The sequence below is a fragment of the Sorex fumeus genome, unplaced genomic scaffold (genome assembly GCF_029834395.1).
Source record: "Sorex fumeus unplaced genomic scaffold, SorFum_2.1 ptg000070l, whole genome shotgun sequence".
Classification (NCBI taxonomy): Eukaryota; Metazoa; Chordata; class Mammalia; order Eulipotyphla; family Soricidae; genus Sorex; species Sorex fumeus.
In genome coordinates, this window is record NW_026606127.1 from 3196519 (window position 1) to 3215668 (window position 19150).

A 19150-nucleotide genomic window follows, 5' to 3' on the forward strand; every position below is an offset into this window, starting at 1 on the left:
ACAATGTGAGTAAATACTATTAAAAAACCATCTTCTTGGTCAACAGCAGACTATCTCTTAAATTTGGGGGTTTTCAAAAGTTATATACCAGTTAGCACCATTAACCACTATGTCACTCAAGAATCAGTTATATGTTTTTCTTTTCTTTTCTTTTCTAACTTTTTTGTGGTAGGGGAGCGCACCCAGATGTGCTCTGGGCTCACTTCTAACTCTGTATCCAGAGATCACTCCTGACAGGCTCAGGGTTCCGGGAACTGAACTCAGGTTAGCCGCATACAAGGTAAACACCCTCTACATACTGCACTAACTCTTTTGCCTATATGTTTCTTTTTAATAATGACATGTTAATAAAACATTTTTTTAATTAAAAATCATTTCCAAACAAAAGCAACCGATGCTGGCGCGGATGTGGCGAGAAAGGGACACTCCTTCACTGTTGGTGGGAATGTCGACTGGTTCAGCCCTTCTGGAAAACAGTATGGACGATTCTCAAAAAATTAGAAATTGAGCTCCCGTTTGACCCAGCAATACCACTCCTGGGAATATATCCCAGAGAGGCAAAAATGTATAGTCGAAGTGACATCTGCACTTGTTTGTTCATTGCAGCACTCTTTACAATAGCCAGAAACTGGAAGAAACCTGAATGCCCAAGAACAGATGACTGGTTAAAGAAACTTTGGTACATCTACACAATGGAGTACTATGTAGCTATTAGAAAAGATGAAGTCATGAAATTTACATACAAGTGGTACAACAGGGAAAGTATCATGCTAAGCGAAAAGAGTCAGAAAGAGAGGGATAGACATAGAAAGATTGCATTCATCTGGGGGATATAAAGTAACAAAATATGAGATTAATGCCCAAGAATAGCTAAGATCAGCACCAGGAGGATTACTCCATAGCTTAGTGGCCAGTCGGACATTCTAGAGGAAAGGGCAGCTCAGACAGAGAAGGGAACACCAAATAAAGGGTGTTTGGAGGATCCTCCCAGGAGGGGAGATGCATGTCGAAAGTGGACTATGGACTGAACATGTTTGCCACTCAATACCTCTTTTGCAGACCACAAAACCCAAAAGGAGAGAGAGAACACAGGGGATTTCCCTGCCACAGAGGCAGGGGGGGATGAGAGGATGGGGGTGGGGGGGGATATTATCCATGGTGGTGGAAAATGGGCACTGGTGGAGGGATGGGTATCTGATCATTGTATAATCAAACCCAACCACAAAAAATTGTAAATCTACAACTGTACCTCATGGTGTTTCAGTAATAAAAAAAATTTTAAAAAATCATTTCCAAATTGTTTTTGAAGAAGGCAAAGAATACATGTTGTAAGTGATCATATAAAAGAAAGAAAATTAAAGTAAAGTCCTTGGTAAGTTCTCGTAGTTTTGGAACCATGTTGCCCATGGGGTAGTCAGCTAGCTAAGTCTTCCTTAACTTGGATTTCCCTTGTTCACATCCCTGATATCACTCTTTTCCTCCTCAGATCCCATTCCCAGTAAATCATGTGCTCACCAAATCTTGTTGTTTCAAGCTTTGTTTTCAGAGGAACCCAAATTTCAAGTCCTTCCTTTTGCACTTATTGTCTCTATGACCATCATTTCAGACTTTTCTCCCAGCATTTTTTCCTCACTGAATACAACTGTCCTTCGAGAGAGTTGAAGCTTGTTAGTTTTAATAGATGACTGGGATCATTTTCCTCTAGCCATACATGAAAGGTAGCAAAACACTTTTTAAGTTGTTCTGTTCCCAGCCAGTCAACTACCCTTGCCTGGGAAAATTGATTAGCAGTTTAGTCTCAGGTCTGTCAGAAACCGTATTTGTTTTCCTCCATTTCCACCAAAGAAGTTACTGGTACCAAGCAGACTTAGTATAATATATGTTCCTGTTAATCCACTTGCACTTGGGATCCATGTGAACACCTTCCACCTGGCGTTTATGAACCGTGGTCATCAAGTTTGCTTTTCTGGTGGCATTCTGTTTCTCACTATTCCTCTCCACAGCTAAGTGATGTGAAAATACCATCTTTAGTAAATGGTATGATTGAAAGTTCCAGAAGGAACGCCAGTCCTTTCAGCTCTCTCGGTCTTATATGTAACCTGTTCTTTGGAACCTATCTTATTTTCGTATTTTTGTTTTGCTTAACATTTACGAAAAACATGTTAACGTACTTAGAAAATATCTACCAACTCTCCCATGCTGATCACCAGCTGTCAGTTCCCTACCCTTCCCGGTTTCCTTCCCATACATCCTTCACTCCATTAACTCTCGTAGGACCATCTCTTTCCACCACCACCTTCCAGGCTCAAGGTCAAGCGGTACCAACCCCAAGATTCTACCAGTTTGTGGTTGGTTGAGTGGGAGAATGATGTCATAAAGTAGGCAGTTGAAAGGTAGAGGCAAGCCGATCAGGAGGTCAGATTCCCAAGAAGAAGACCAGATTGGATAGAGAGAGAGGTAGAATGAAGCAGGCTAGGGAGATGGAATCCTACACGACAGTTATAACAGTTTCACCATCCTCAGACTCTTATGTTAGAAAACTACTCCCATTATACTCAAGAGCTTACATATTTCATTAACAAATAAATAAAATTACTAAATAATCATTTATTTTGCACTGTTCACCAACATCATTAGGTTTTATTAGTAGTATATTTTATATAAATTTTACAGCACAGTGGGTAGGCCATTTGCCTTGCAGGAGGCCAACCCAAAGTTTCATACACGCAAGCCAAGTGCTTTAACCCTTAGCCACATAATCAGTCATCAGCCAGTTAGCTTTTAACTACTGATCTTAAGTAAACAATCAGAAAATTAGACAAGTAGATAAAAATCTTCACATCAATATAGACTTAGCAGTAAAACATTTCAATTATGAAAAACTCCAAAATTTTATAGTCACTGAAATTTATTTTTTAAAAATCATGCTTGTATATAGACTAATGTAAATACATAATTGAAAGACTCCAAAGAAATGTAGCTTCATTTTACTTGTATGTTTCTTGTGGTTCTATTTCTTCTTAATATAGTTATCCCACGAACAATACAAATTTGAACTTCTATATGATTTTTTTCAATAATTACATTTTGAAACATTTTTGGACATTGGTATTGATGTGGAATAATTAAAGATGATCAATATGGGGACGGGGACGGAGGTCCAGCTCTGGTCAACCAAGCTGAACGGCTCCTATTACAACCAGGTACAGCCTGCCCCCAAGGGCCTGGGACCCTCTGTGCGCATGCACAGCTAGCTCCACCTCCTAGAAAGCCTGTTTCACCCCTGATCTGCGCGGGATGGGCACGCAGGCCCAGCTCTGGGCAACCAGGCTGAACGGCTCCGATTTCAACCAGGTGGAGCCCGCCCCCAAGGGCCTGGGACCCTCTCTGCGCATGCACAGCCAGCTCCATCGTCGTTCCCAACTCCTCGCTCAGTGCCAGGGACTCTTTCCGGAGCCGCGGCCGCATTAGCGGCCGCGAAATATTTTCCCACTACATATGCCATAGGAACCATAAGCAACCTTCTTCGATGGAAAATTCTCTAGTTTAGCTCAGTCACTAGAAACACAGTAGCCAATAACTCATAAGCCTATCTTAACTCACACTGCATATCAAGCAGAATAGTAACAGTGAATGTTAAGGACTAAACCACAGTTTTCACAATGGTAAAGCAACGCAAAAGCCCACCAAACTTTCTTATTGAAGTGTCTAGCCCAGATGACACCAACAGTACTGCAGTGTTAGACAACCTCTCTGACAAGGAATTCAGGAGGGAGCTACTTAGGATGCTTCGGGAAGTAAAAGAAACAATGGAAAGCAATGCCAATAGAAGACAAGAGGATTTGAAGGCAGAAATAAGGAAAATGCAATCAGAAATGTCAGGCTTGAAAAATCACGCAGGCGAATTGAAAAACTCAGTGGAAGGCCTCAGCAGCAGAGTAAGAGATGCTGAGAACAGAATAAGTGAGCTCAAAGATGAAGTTCAGAGACTTTCCAGAAAAGAACAGAAAATGAAAAAGAGACTCACAATTCGGGAACAGATGGCAAGAGATGATCGTGATGAAGCCAAGAGGGCTAACATAAGAATTATTGGAGTCCCAGAGGTACAGGAAGAAAACCTTGATGAAGAAGAAACTGTCAATGACATCATTGCTACAACGTTTCCAGAGCTGAAGAAAACTTGTGACCATATTCAGGAGGCCCGAAGGGTACCAGCTAGAAGAAATCCGAATAAAAATACCCCAAGAGACATACTGATCAAAATGACCAAAACCTTAGACAGAGACAAAATTCTGAAAGCAGCAAGATCGAAGAAAGAAAACTCTTACAAAGGAGCATCCTTTAAATTCACAGCTGATTTTTCTGATGAAACCCTTATGGCCCAAAAACAGTGGTGGGACATAGTGAAAAAACTCAATGAAATAAATGCCTCCCCAAAAATACTTTACCCAGCGAGACTCTCATTCATACTAGAAGGAACAACACACAGTTTCACAGACAAACAAGAGCTCAGGAACTTCATGGACTCAAAACCATGGTTACAAGTACAACTAAATTGGCTACTTTAAGGCAAGACAGGCCTCTCAAATACACCAAATTTCAACAGAACAATGGGACAAAATCCCATAACAATAATCTTTCTCAATATCAATGGGCTAAACGCACCAAATAAAGATATAGAGTGGCAGGATCGATTAGAAAATTGTACCGAACATTCTGCTGCCTTCATGCAACACATCTAAATAGTCAAACCAAACACAGACTCAGAGTCAAAGGCTGGAAAACAATCCTACAGGCAAACAGCTCCCATAAAAAAGCTGGGGTAGCCATCCTAATATCAAACCACATCGATTTCAGAGTGAGGAAGGTCATAAGAGACAGTGAAGGCCATTTCTTATTGATCAAAGGATCTGTAAAACAGGAAGAACTTACAATAATAAATGTATATGCACCTAATGAGAGACTAGCAAAGTACTTAAAACTCATAGATTTGAAAAAGACATCAACAGCAACACAATACTAGTGGGAGACTTCAACACTGCTTTGTCACCTCTTGATAGATCAACCAGACTCAAGCTTAGCAAGGACATACTTCATCTGAGGGAAACAATGGAAGAAAGGGACTTAATAGATATATACAGGACACTTCATCCACAAAAAGCTGAATACACATTCTTCTCAAGTGTACATGGAACATTCTCCAAGATAGACCACATGCTGAGCCTCAAAACATGCCTCCAAAAAATTAAGAAGATAGAGATTGTATCGACAAACTTCTCAGACCATAATGCGCTGAAATTAGAAGGAAATCACATACAAAAACTGAAAACTAAATGAAACACCTGGAAATTAAACAGTGCTCTACTAAACAACGAGTGGCTTAGACAGGAAATCAAAATGTAAATCAAAAGATTCCTAGAAACGAATGAAAATGAGAACACGAGTTACCAAAACTTATGGGACACAGCAAAAGCTGTGTTAAGAGGAAAGTTTATAGCTCTACAAGCATTCCTCAGGAAGGAGGAGTGAGCACACATAAGTAACCTAACGTTACAGCTTAAGAGCTTGGAGAAGGACCAAAAAAAGGAGCACAACCCGAACAGGAGAAAGGAAATGATAAAACTCAGAGCAGAGATTAACGAGATGGAAACCCAAAAAAAATCCGAAAGATCAATGAAACCAAGAGCTGGTTCTTCGAGAAAATTAACAAGATTGATAAGCCTCTAGCAAAACTCACAAAGAAAGGGAGAGAGAAAACCCTAATAAACCGAATCAGAAATGAAAAGGGGGTCTTACAACATAAACTACAGAAATTCAAACGATCCTCAGGGAGTACTTTGAGAAACTGTATGCCACAGAACATCAAAACTTCGAGGAAATGGATAAATTCCTAGACTTCTGCAGACTCCCAAGGCTGAATCAAGAAGACCTGGAATACCTGAACAGACCTATCACCGTCAAGGAAATTGAAATGGTAATAAAAAGTCTCTCCACGCACAAAAGTCCTGGTACGGATGCATTCACTAGTGAATTCTTCCAAATCTTTAAAGCAGACTTACTCCCAATCCTCTTTAAGCTTTTCCAAGAAATGGAAATATCAAAAACACTTCCAAACAGTTTCTACGAAGCAAATATCACACTGATACAAAAAGCAGACAGAGATACCACAAAGAAAGAGAATTTACAAACCGATATCCCTGATGAACATATATGCAAAGATCCTCAACAAACTACTAGCAAATAGAATCCAACTACTCATCAAAAAGATCATACACCATGACCAATTAGGATTCATCCCAGGGATGCAAGGATGGTTCAACATTCGGAAATCAATCAACATAATCCATCATATCAACAAAAGAAAATATAGAAAGCATATGATTACATCAATTGATGCAGAGAAAGCATTTAACAAGATCCAGCACCCCTTTATGATGAAAACCCTAGCCAAAATGGGTATAGAGGGGACCTTCCTCTATATAATTAAAGCCATCTACCACAAGCCTACAGCAAGCATCATCCTCAATGGGGAAAAACTGAGAGCGTTCCCTCTAAGATCAGGGACGAGACAAGGATGCCCACTCTCTCCACTGCTGTTCAATATAGTACTGAAAGTACTTGTAATAGCGATTAGGCAAGAAAAAGATATTAAGAGCATTCAGGTAGGAAAGGAAGAAATCAAGCTCTCACTATTCGCAGATGATATGACAATATACTTAGAGAACCCAATAACCTCCACCAAAAAACTCCTAGAAACAATAGACTCGTATAGTAAAGTTGCAGGCTATAAAATCAATACCCAAAAGTCCATGGCTTTGCTATATGCAAACAGTGAGAGAGAAGAAAGCAACATGAATAAAACAATCCTGTTCACAATTGTGCCCCAGAAAATCAAATACTTAGGAATCAGCTTAACTAAGGAAGTAAAGGACCTATACAAAGAAAACTGCAAAACGCTACTTCAGGAAATAAAAGAGGATATGAGGAAATGGAAAGATATCCCCTGCTCATGGGTTGGGAGACTTAACGTTGTCAAAATGGCAGTACTACCGAAAGCATTGTATAAATTCAATGCAATCCCTATAAGGATACCCATGACATTCTTCAAAGAAATGGAGCAAACAGTCCTGAAATTTATATGGAACAATAAGCCCCCACGAATAGCTAAAGCAATTCTTGGGAAAAAGAAAATGGGAGGAATCAACCTCCCGAACTTCAAACTGTACTACAAAGCAGTAATAATTAAAACAGCGTAGTACTGGAACAAAGACAGAACTGCAGACCAATGGAACAGGGTTTAATACACTGGTATCTCCCCTCAATCATATGATCATCTAATCTTTGATAAAGGTGCAAGTAATGTGAAGTGGAGTAAGGAAAGCCTCTTTAACAAATTGTGCTGACATCACTGGACGGCTACATGCAAAAAAATGGGCTCAGAACTCTGCCTAACACCGTGTACAAAAGTAAGATCAAAGTGGATTAAAGACCTCAACATCAGACCAGAAACCATAAGGTACATTGAAGACAAAGTTGGCAAAACCCTCCATGACATTGAAGCTAATGGTATCTTCAAAGATGCCACGCCACTGTCTGAACAAGTGAAAACAGAGATAGATAAATGGGACTATCTTAAACTAAGAAACTTCTGCACCTCCAAAGAAACAGTGACCAAAATACAAAGACAGTCTACAGAATGGGAAAGGATATTCGTCGAATACACATCTTACAAGGGGTTGATATCCAGGATATACAAAATACTGGTTAAAATCCACAAGAAGATAACATCCAACCCCATGCAAAAATGGGACAATGAAATGAACAGAAACTTTCTCAAAGAAGAAATCCGAATGCTACAAAAGCACATGAGAAAATGCTCTACATCATTAATCATCAGGGAGATGCAGATCAAAACCACAATGAGATACCATCTCACACCTCAGAGACTGGCCCACATTCAAAAGAACAAAAGCAACTGATGCTGGCACGGATGTGGCGAGAAAGGGACTCTCCTTCACTCTTGGTGGGAATGTCGACTGGTTCAGCCCTTCTGGAAAACAGTATGGACGATTCTCAAAAAATTAGAAATTGAGCTCCCGTTTGACCCAGCAATACCACTCCTGGGAATATATCCCAGAAAGGCAAAAATGTATAGTCGAAGTGATATCTGCACTTGTTTGTTCATTGTAGCACTCTTTACAATAGCCAGAAACTGGAAGAAACCTGAATGCCCAAGAACATATGACTGGTTAAAGAAACTTTGGTACATCTACACATTGGAGTACTATGTAGCTCTTAGAAAAGATGAAGTCATGAAATTTACATACAAGTGGTACAACAGGGAAAGTATCATGCTAAGCGAAAAGAGTCAGAAAGAGAGGGATAGACATAGAAAGATTGCATTCATCTGGGGGATATAAAGTAACAAAATATGAGATTAGCTGAGATCAGCACCAGGAGGATTACTCCATAGCTTAGTGGCCAGTCGGGCATTCTAGAGGAAAGGGCAGCTCAGACAGAGAAGGGAACACCACATAAAGGGTGTTTGGAGGATCCTCCTCCCAGGAGGGGAGATGCATGTCGAAAGTGGACTATGGATTGAACATGTTTGCCAATCAATGCCTCTTTTGCAGTCCACTACACCCACAAGGAGAGAGAGAACACAGGGGATTGCCCTGCCACAGAGGCAGGAGGGATGGGGGTATGGGGGTGGGGGGGATATTATCCATGGTGGTGGAAATTGGGCAATGGTGGAGGGATGGGTATCTGATCATTGTATAATCAAACCCAAGCACAAAAAATTGTAAGTCTACAACTGTACCTCATGGTGTTTCACTAATAAAAAAAATTAAAAAAAAGATGAACAATATGTCCTAGAAAAATCAAAAAATCTAAGAAAAAGTATGCTATGCATGTAGCAAGTATCATGCTGTTTTCATTATTACTACTTTTAGTAAAGTTTGTGGTTCGGGAGGTTAATTCCTCCCATTTTCTTTTTCCCAAGAATTGCTTTAGCTCATCGTGGGGGTTTATTGTTCCATATAAATTTCAGGAGTGTTTGTTCCAATTCTTTGAAGAATGTCATGGGTATCCTAATAGGGATCACATTGCATTTGTACAGTGCTATTGGATGTATTGCCATTTTGACAATATTAATTCTCCATATCCATGAACAGGGGATATTTTTCCATTTCCTCGCGTCCTCTTTCAAGAAGCAGCGTTTTGTAGTTTTCTTTGTACAGTTCCTTTACTTGCTTAGTTAAATTAATTCCTAGGTAGTTGATTTTCCGGCACACAATTGTGAATGGGATTGTTTTCATCTTTTTCTTCTCTCTCACTATTTGTGTATAGTAAAGCCATGGACTTTTAGGTATTTATTTTATACCTTTAACTTTACTCTCGAGTGTATTATTTCTAGGAGTTTCTTGATAGAGGTTTTATGGTTCTTTAAGTATAGTATCATATCATTTGCGAATAGTGAGAGCTTGATTTCTTCCTTAACTATTTGCATGGCCTTAATCTCTTTTGCTTGCCTAATTGCTATTGCTAGTATTTCTAGTACTATGTTCAACACCAGTTGAAAGAGTCGGAATCCTTATCTCGTTCCTCATCTTAGGCGGAACGCTCTCAGATTTTCCCCATTGAGGATGATGCTTGCTGTATGCTTGTGCTAGCTGGCTTTAATTATATTGGGGTAAGTCCCCTCTATCCCCAATTTGGCGAGGGTTTTCATAATAAGCGGATGCTGGATCTTGTCAATTGCTTTCTCTACATCTATTGATATGATCATATGATTTTTTTCTTTTCTTTTGTTGATATGATGGATTATGTTGATTGATTTCCGAATGTTAAACCATCCTTGCATCGCCCGGGATGAATCCCACCTGGTCATGGTGTATGATCTTTTTGATGAGTTGTTGAATTCTATTTGCTAGTATTTTGTTCAGAATCTTCTCATCCGGGTTCATCAGTGATATCGGCCTGTAGTTTTCTTCTCTCATGGTGTCTTTGTTTCCATTTGGTATTAGAGAGAGATGGGCTTCATAGAAACTGTTTGGGAGAGTTTCTGTTTTTTCAATTTCCTGTAAAAGTTTGAGAAAGACGGGCAGTAGATCCTCTTTAAATGTTTGGAAAAATTCGGTAGTGAATCCATCTGGACCTGGCTTTTGTTTTGGTGAAGATTTTGATTACAGTTTCAATTTCATTTATGTGACTAGGTCTATTCAGGTATTTTATATCTTCTTGACTCATCTTTGGGAGATTATAGTAATCCAGGAAGTTATCCATTTCTTCTAACTTCTCTTTTTTCTTGGCATACAGACTTTCAAAGTAGTCTCTGATGATCTTTTGAATTTCTTTGGTTTCCATTGTGATATCTCCATTTTTATTTCTGATTTGGTTTATTAGTGTTTTCTCTCTCTGTTTCTTTGTGAGTGTTGCTAGTGGTTTATCTACCTTGTTTATTTTCTCAAAGAACCATCTCTTGGTTTCATTGATCTTTCGGATTGTTTCTTAGGTTTCCATGTCGTTGATTTCTGCTCTAAGTTTTAGATCTCTTTCCTTCTGCCCGATGTAGGCTCCTTTTCTTGATCCTTTTATAAGAACTTGAGCTGTGAAATAAGTTGCTTAAGTGCATCTTTTCTTCCATCCGTAGATATGCTTGCAGAGCTATGAATTTTCCCCTTAATAGGGGTTTAGCTGCATCCCATAAGCTCTGGTAGTTCGTGTCTTCGTTCTCATTTGTTTCCAGGTATCATTTGATTTCTTCCTTGACGTCCTTCCTGACCCACACATTGTTCAGCAGTGACTTGTTTAGTTTCCAGGTGTTCGATTTGGTTGTCCGTGTCTGTGTGTGATTCACATCTATACTCACTGCATCATGGTCTGAAAAGATTGTTGATACTCTTTGTATCTTCCTGATTCTATTGAGGTATGTTTTGTGGCCTAGCACATAGTCTATTTTGGAAAATGTTCCATGCGCACTGGAGAAGAATGTGTATTCTTTCTTTGGGGGTGTAAAGCCCTGTATAGGTCTATAAGTCCTTTCTCTTCTATTTCTTCATTCAAAGCCAATGTTTCCTTGCTGAGTTTTGTTCTTGTTGATCTATCCAGAGGTGATAAGGCGTTGTTGAAGTCTTCATCTACTATTGTGTTGCTAGCACTGTCCTCTTTAAAATATGTTAGCAGTTGTTTTAGGTATCTAGCTGTTCCTTCATTAGGTACGTATACATTTAAGAGTATGATTTCTTCCTGTGGAATGTATCCCTTGATGAAGAGAAAGTGGCCTTCGCTGTCCCTTCTAATCTTTTTCAGCCTGAAATTAATGTTGTCGGATACTAGTGTGGCCACCCCAGCTTTTTTGAGGGAGCTGTTTGCTTGCAGGATTGTTTTCCATCCTTTCACTTTGAGTCTGTGTTTGCTCTGATTGTTCAGATGAGTTTCTTGTAGACAGCAGAATGCTGGTTTCAGTTCCTGAATCCATATTGGCACTCTGTGTGCATTTAGAACATTGACATTAAGGGAGATTATTGTCATGGGGTTTTGTGCCATCTTCCTTTAGGAGTTGATTTACACGTGTTTTCCTTCTTATCTTACAGGAGCCCCTTTACTTCTTCTTTTAGATTTGGTTTTGAGTGTATGAAGTTCCTGAGCTTGTGTTTATCTAAAAAGTGGTGTATCGTTCCCATCGAATTTGAGTTAGAGTTTAGCTGGATAGAGTATTCTCGGTGAGGCGTTCATTTCTTTGAATTTTTTCACTATATACAACCATTGCCTTCGGGTTTGGAGGGTTTCCACTGATAGGTCTGCTGTGAATCTAAGGGGTGCTCCTTTGTATGTAATTTCCTTCTTTGACCTTGCTGCTTGTAATATTGTGTCTGTGTCCACAGCATCCATCGTTCTTACTATGATATGCTTGGAGTGTTTTTTCTGGGGTCTCCTTTAGCTGGTACCATTCTGGCTCCTTGGAATTGGATGTCTGCTTTCCTTAACTCTGGGAACTTTTCAGCAATGGTTTCTTTTACTCTAGCTTTTTCATTGGGGTTGTTTCCCTGTCCTTCTGGTACTCCAATGATTCTAATGTTCTTCCTCTTGGCGTCATCCCCTTGGTCTCTGATTCTCCTTAGAGCCATTTTGAGGTCTTTTCCTATTGCTTGTTCTTCCCAGTGGGAGTTATGTTGCTCATCTTCAAGCTCTCTGATCCTCTCTTCAGCTGCACTTATCCTATTGCTAAGGGCACTTACTGAGTTTTTAATTTCATCCACTGAATTCTTTATTTGTGATTCTTCTTTTTGTAGCTTTTTAAAATTCTGTTCTCTTTTTTTCCTGTATTTTCTTGACTCTCTGTTCTATTGTTTTTTCATTTCTTATTTTAGTCATTGGATATCTCTTCCATTGATTCTTTGAGTAGATCCTTGAACACCCTCTGCATTTTATCCTGGAATTCTTTATCAATGAGAGCGCAATTGTGGACAACCTCGATTGAGGATGTTTCTTTTCTTCATATTCTCCTTGTGGTGGAGATTTGCGCTTTGGAGGAGGTACTTTTTAGTTTTGAGCTTTTACAGCATATTTCATACAGGTATTTTGTTAGAAATGGAGTAGGCGAGTGGAATGTTGTATTCTAGTAGAGGTGGTCAGAAATTTTTAGTTGGTATTAGGTGACAAAGTGAGAGATGAAAGTCCTGAGTGCCCAGATTGGGAAATATAACTGCGGCTGGCCACCCAGGAGAAGGCCACGCCCACTTCTGGGAGGACACACTCCCTATATGGTGGCCATGCCCCTGGCCCATCCCAGGGTCACTCCCATCAAGGATCCTGGAATGTAGGAGGAGCGATGGAAAATCCCATGGAGCTGCCTCAGGTGTCCCCTTCTGGAGGGTGTCCAGTTCTGCAGGAAAACGCGGGGGACTGGGGGTGAGGAGTGGTGAACCTGGCTTGTGCTCCCCCTACCCACCTGGAGGGGAGGGGCTGATTAGGTGATGGACAGTCCCAAGGAGCTGCTGCAGGTGTTCCCCGCAGGTGTCCCCCTGTGGAGGGTGTCGAGTTCAGCGGGAAAAGGCACGGGGCTCTTGTTTTATTTTTACTTTATGTTCCAATCTTAATGGTATCACCAGCCACTCAGTCAACCTAGCTAAACCCTAAAGTCTCTTCCACTTTCTCCTGCACAAGTTTCTGCTTTCTGACAAAAGGGAGGACCTCAGAATGCTGACATAAATCTAATACCCAGGGCCGCAGGAGATAGTGTAGTGCTTATGGAACTTGTCTCACATGCATTCAATTTGACTCCCAGCACCACATGATTGCCAGAGTATCAAAGGCTGTTAAACTCCACAAGAAGAAAACATCCAACCCCATCCAAAAATGGGGCAATGAAATGAACAGAAACTTTCTCAAAGAAGAAATCCGAATGGCAAAAAAGCACATGAGAAAATGCTCTACATCATTAATCATCAGGGAGATGCAGATCAAAACCACAATGAGATACCATCTCACACCTCAGAGACTGGCCCACATTCAAAAGAACAAAAGCAACCGATGCTGGCGTGGATGTGGCGAGAAAGGGACACTCCTTCACTGTTGGTGGGAATGTCCACTGGTTCAGCCCTTCTGGAAAACAGTATGGACGATTCTCAAAAAATTAGAAATTGAGCTCCCATTTGACCCAGCAATACCACTCCTGGGAATATATCCCAGAGAGGCAAAAATGTATAGTCGAAGTGACATCTGCACTTGTTTGTTCATTGCAGCCCTCTTTACAATAGCCAGAAACTGGAAGAAACCTGAATGCCCAAGAACAGATGACTGGTTAAAGAAACTTTGGTACATCTACACAATGGAGTACTATGTAGCTCTTAGAAAAGATGAAGTCATGAAATTTACATACAAGTGGTACAATATGGAAAGTATCATGCTAAGCGAAATGAGTCAGAAAGAGAGGGATAGACATAGAAAGATTGCATTCATCTGGGGGATATAAAGTAACAAAGTATGAGATTAATACCCAAGAATAGCTGAGATCAGCACCAGGAGGATTACTCCATAACTTAGAGGCCAGCCGGGTATCCTAGAGGAAAGGGCTATTCAGATAGAGAAGGGAGCACCAAATAAAGGATGTTTGGAGGATCCTCCCAGGAGGGGAGATGCATGTCGAAAGTAGACTATGGACTGAACATGTTTGCCACTCAATGCCTCTTTTGCAGACCACAACACCCAAAAGGAGAGAGAGAACACAGGGGATTGCCCTGCCACAGAGACGGGGGGATGGGGGGATGGGGGTGGGAGGGATATTATCCATGGTGGTGGAAAATGGGCACTGGTGGAGGGATGGGTATCTGATCATTGTATAATTGAAACCAAAGCACAAAAAATTGTAAATCTACAACTTTAAAAAAAATAAAATAAAATAAAGGGGAAAAAAAAAAAAAAAAAAAAAAAACAAAGGCTGTATAGCCTCAGAGGACCCCAAGCACCATGGCCACGTTTTCTGAGAATCGTCTGTAGGGCCCGCACACCTCCTGAGCATTGCTTTACAGACTCTCCCAGCAACCAAAACATACGTAATGCCCCAGAAACATGTACTTGTCTTAAATAGGGAGCCTCACTTGAGGTGAGTTTCACAAGGAAATATTGCATGAAAACATAAATCAAAGAGCAGGGGAGACAGTGTAAATCATGTGAGTACAGATCATATATTTGGTGAAATGTGTTAAGATTCAGATGCCCTAGTCTTCGCACCAGGGATATTCATTCAAAAATGCCCCAATATACTGGAAAAGTTCTAGAACATTAGATGACTGAAACTCAATTATGAGCAACTTTGTAACTGTTTATCTCTTAGTGATTCTAATCGTTAAAGTAAATTTTAAATATACCCATCAAAGTAACCTTTTTACCACTAAATGGGAAAGATACTTTCTAATACTTATCCTCACCAAAAGCTCAACAGAGTGTGACACTTGCCAGGAAATGTCCTCCCTTGCATTTTCTCATGATACTTATTAGTACTTAACTCTTCTGTTTCTTCCCTTTTCTCATGCCAAATCTTCGCATCTCCCTTGCAAGCTCCTGAAACATTATCCATTCAACATTGATGCACTTTGCCACTCCTCCTCTTGACGTCTTGTCCACGAAATGATTCTAAAACATAACATAGCTGCAATTACAGTATTCATGCCAAAGACAGTCATTGATATATCTTTGGGTTTAGCTTTCTACAAGCTATTGGCACACAGGTGAGTAACATTTTTTTCCTACAGAGAACACAACAATAGTTATGCTGGGTTTTAAAGTTCCATCAGTATTTTTAATGTTTTATTGAATATCTGTGATATAGACCATTACAAATCTATTCATAATTTGCTTCCAGTCATACAACGATCCAACTTCCATCCTTCCTCTAGTGTACATTTCCCAAAACCAATACTTCTGGTTCCCTAAAACCATCCCCCAACAAACTACCCCCACCCCCAGCCTGTCTCTATGGCAGGATCTTTAATTCTTTCTCTCTGTCTCCTATTTATTTTGTGCATTAAGGGTCTCATACAGGTACTAAGAGGTCATCATGTTTGTTGGAATTTAGCATTTTTATCAGGAAGGTAAGGTTGGAGTAGCTTTGAGGTATGGAAATGACTGCTGAGGCTTCCATAAGTACAGGGCAGTGGGTGTGGGATGCCCATCCTGCCCAGAGAAAGCCCGGAGATTTCAGTCACAAAACACACATATCCGAATTTTCAGCTGTAATGTTTCAGTGAGAGCCATCCTGAGACGGTGGAAACCAGAGGAGGGCATGGTGGCGATTTTGTATTGTTGGAGAAAGTGGCTGCACTGGGTTCTGGTTGGGTGGGCACCAAACTAACCTTCCTCCCTCCGATTTACCCTAGTGTCTTCAGCCTTTTGCAGTTCCAAGATTAACTCTGGCTGTTGATATCTTCCAGATTTGTCTATGGGTCTCTGAAACAAGACCAATGCATTAGCTTGTATAGCTGAGCCAGGGGTGGTTTGTTATCATGGCTCCCACATATCTTTAGGGAGTTTAATTTCTCGAGAAACGTAGTCCTGAGTTGTTGGGAACCAGCCAGAGGCACAGTGGCCATTTGAGGTTATCGGGAAGCATGAAGACACCATCAGACTGTTGATGCACTCACCTGAGGGTACAGGTTGACTTCCTGCAGGCACTGCACAACCAGACTAACAAATATTCATTGAATGAATGAACGAATAATCAACATTTTCAAAATGTGTCTCTTTCTTGCATTTTAGAAGGGTAACTTCTAACAGGAAAATAATCTTCATGGTATAATCAAGACCTACGATTTATTCTTAATATATTTAATAAAAGCTACACATTTTGGAAATTTATACAAAGAAATTCTTTTAAATTATCTGTCTTCATAATTTACTTGTAAATTACTAAGATTTCACTGTTTCTTCCACCGTTCTTAGCATAGAAATTTACAGACAGAATGTGCTAAGTAAAAATTCATTTTGGCACTTCTCTTCAAAGTAGTACTGGAAGTACTTGGAATAGAAAATAGATAAGAAAAAGATATTAAGGGTTTTTCATATATGAAAGGTAGAAACAATCTCTCACTATTCACAGAAGATATCATACTATATTTAGAGAATACTAAAATCTCTACGAAAAAACTACTAGAGGCAATCGACTTTTATAGTAAAATTGCAAGCTATAAACTCAATACCCAAAATTCTATGGCTTTTTTTATATGCAAGTAATGAGAGAGAAGAAAGTGACATGAAAAAGCAATCCCATTCACAATCGTGCCTCAGAAAATCAAGAACCTTGGAATCAGCTTAACTAAGGAGGTAAAGGACCTATACAATAGGAAATTAAAAAGGACACGAGGAAATGGAAACATATATACTGCTTATGGAATGGGAGAATTAACATTGCCAAATGGCAATTCTCCAAGAACCAGTGTAAAAATTCAACTTGATCCGAATAAAGATACCCATGACATTCTTCAAAGAAATTGATCAAGCACTCCTGAAATTCACATGGAACAACAAACGCACACGAATAGCTAAAGCAATTCTTGGGGAAAAGACGATGGAGGCATCACCTTCCCCAACCTCAAACTCTACTACAAACGATAATAATGAGAACAGCATGGGACTGAAACAAAGGCTCAGCTGCAGACCAATGGAAAAGGATTGAATATACTGACACACACACTCAAATATATAATCATCTAATCTTTGATAAGGGAGCAAGAAATGTGAAGTGGAGCATGAGAGTCCTCTTTAACAAACTATGCAGAAAAAACTGGACAGCTACATGCAAAAAAAAAAAAAAATGGCTCAGACCTCTACCTAACACCATGCACAAAAGTCAGATAAAAATAGGTCAAAGTCCTCAACATCACACCAGAATCCCTCAGGTACAGCGATGACAAGGTCGGCAAATCCCTCCACGACATTGAAGCTAAAGGTATCTTCAAATATAACACGCCACTTGCCAAGCAACTGGAAACAGAGATAAACAAAGGGAACTATCTTAAATTAAGCAGCTTCTATACCTCAAAAGAAACAGTGACCAGAAACAAAGACTCCACCATGCGGGAAAGATACTCGCAGAAGCCTACCAGGTTCTCTGAGAGTGAGAACTGGACAATCAGAGTTGCTGTCTTCTAAATAAGATCCAGTCTCTGGATGTTGGCTATTGATGGCATTACATGGATCCAGGGGTAGTTCGTAGTTGTAACACTTAATTACTAGAAGATGGGGGATCTGGAAGGAGGGGGCACAGTCTTGATCTGAGCAGCCATGGAGATCTCATCCCCCGGTCCCGCACATTTGGGTTCCTCTTCCAGTTCCTTCATGCATGAGGCTCCTTCAAGCTTGGGAAGAGTGGTCTTAAGCGTACCTATGGCTGGTTGCAGAGGTCTTCAGCTGCCGGGGCTCTGCTCAGTGCGGTGAGGGAATCTCACCACGCCACCTCCAAGGGGCCCCAGTGAGGAAAGCCAGGTGCGAGGTCAGGAGATTGTTGTTTTAGACATATTTGGAATTAATTTTAGAGCGAAAAGTACACATCATTGAAAATACTTATGTGCTTAGTAATAAATTACTACACACTTGTTCAATCACGTCAGAGACCCCACTCTGCTCAGAGAACTAGATTTTTAATTACAGATCCGTTTTGACCATGTGTCATTACTGAGAATCACTATCAGTAGATATGAAACTCACTATACAGAAAGATGCACACAGGTTACTATGAGTCATCTATGTTGTTAATGTGAGTTGGCCATTAAACTTCACTGAGACCCTTTGTTCTGTCCTTTATAGGAGCCACATGATTCTCACCTTCCGTTCAAGTTGAACTTGTAATAAGGTGGAATGAAATCATCAATATGCTTCTCACCTCATTCTTCAGGAGAAAAATCCTACATACATTCAAGGTGGTCAAAGTGCAGACAACACCATCCACCTTTTCCTGGAGATGTAAAGGGGACTGAGGTGAGAACAGCAAAAGGCTCTAGTTTAATGGTCTTAATTAAGGTTTCAGGGAACGACATTAAACAACCTCATATACCATCTTCCAAAAGAATTATTTTGTAAAACTGATGCCTAGGGTATGGTAAAAGATAATATGGTAAAAACCATATTTTTCTTTCTGGGACATTAAATTTCTAAATCTATTTATGCATGCTGCTTTGAAATACATTCCTTGATTAGGAATCATTGTCTGCCATAGGAGTGAGGAAGGACAACACTCAAAGTAATAAGAAGAGAAAATATGGAAAAATTAACTCCTACTAAGTTTAACACATTTACTAAAATTGAAATGATAAAATGATGAGCATGGTCCTTGCACAGAGATGATATGCATACTTGTAAAGCATTCCATATTTTTGTTGCAAGAAGAATGACCAGGTCTACTTTAAGCTAAGAAAATCCCCACAAGTACAAAAATTCTACATAAAGAGAGCACAAGTCCCCATCACAACAATCTCTCTCAATGTCAATAGACTAAATGTGCCAATTCAGAGGCACAGAATAGGAAGATGAATTAGAAAACTGAAACCAACGATCTGCTGCCTGCAAGAAACACGTCTGAACAATCAAAGCACCCATGGGCTAAAAGTAAAAGAGTGGGAAATAAGTTTTCAAGAAAATATGACCTCCACAA

General features: G+C 40.0%; 1 pseudogene; it reads left to right on the forward strand.

The window, feature by feature from the left end:
* Window positions 1-18780: 18780 nt before the first annotated feature.
* Window positions 18781-18874, forward strand: LOC130037077 (uncharacterized; annotated as a pseudogene).
* The last annotated feature ends 276 nt before the right edge of the window (window positions 18875-19150 follow it).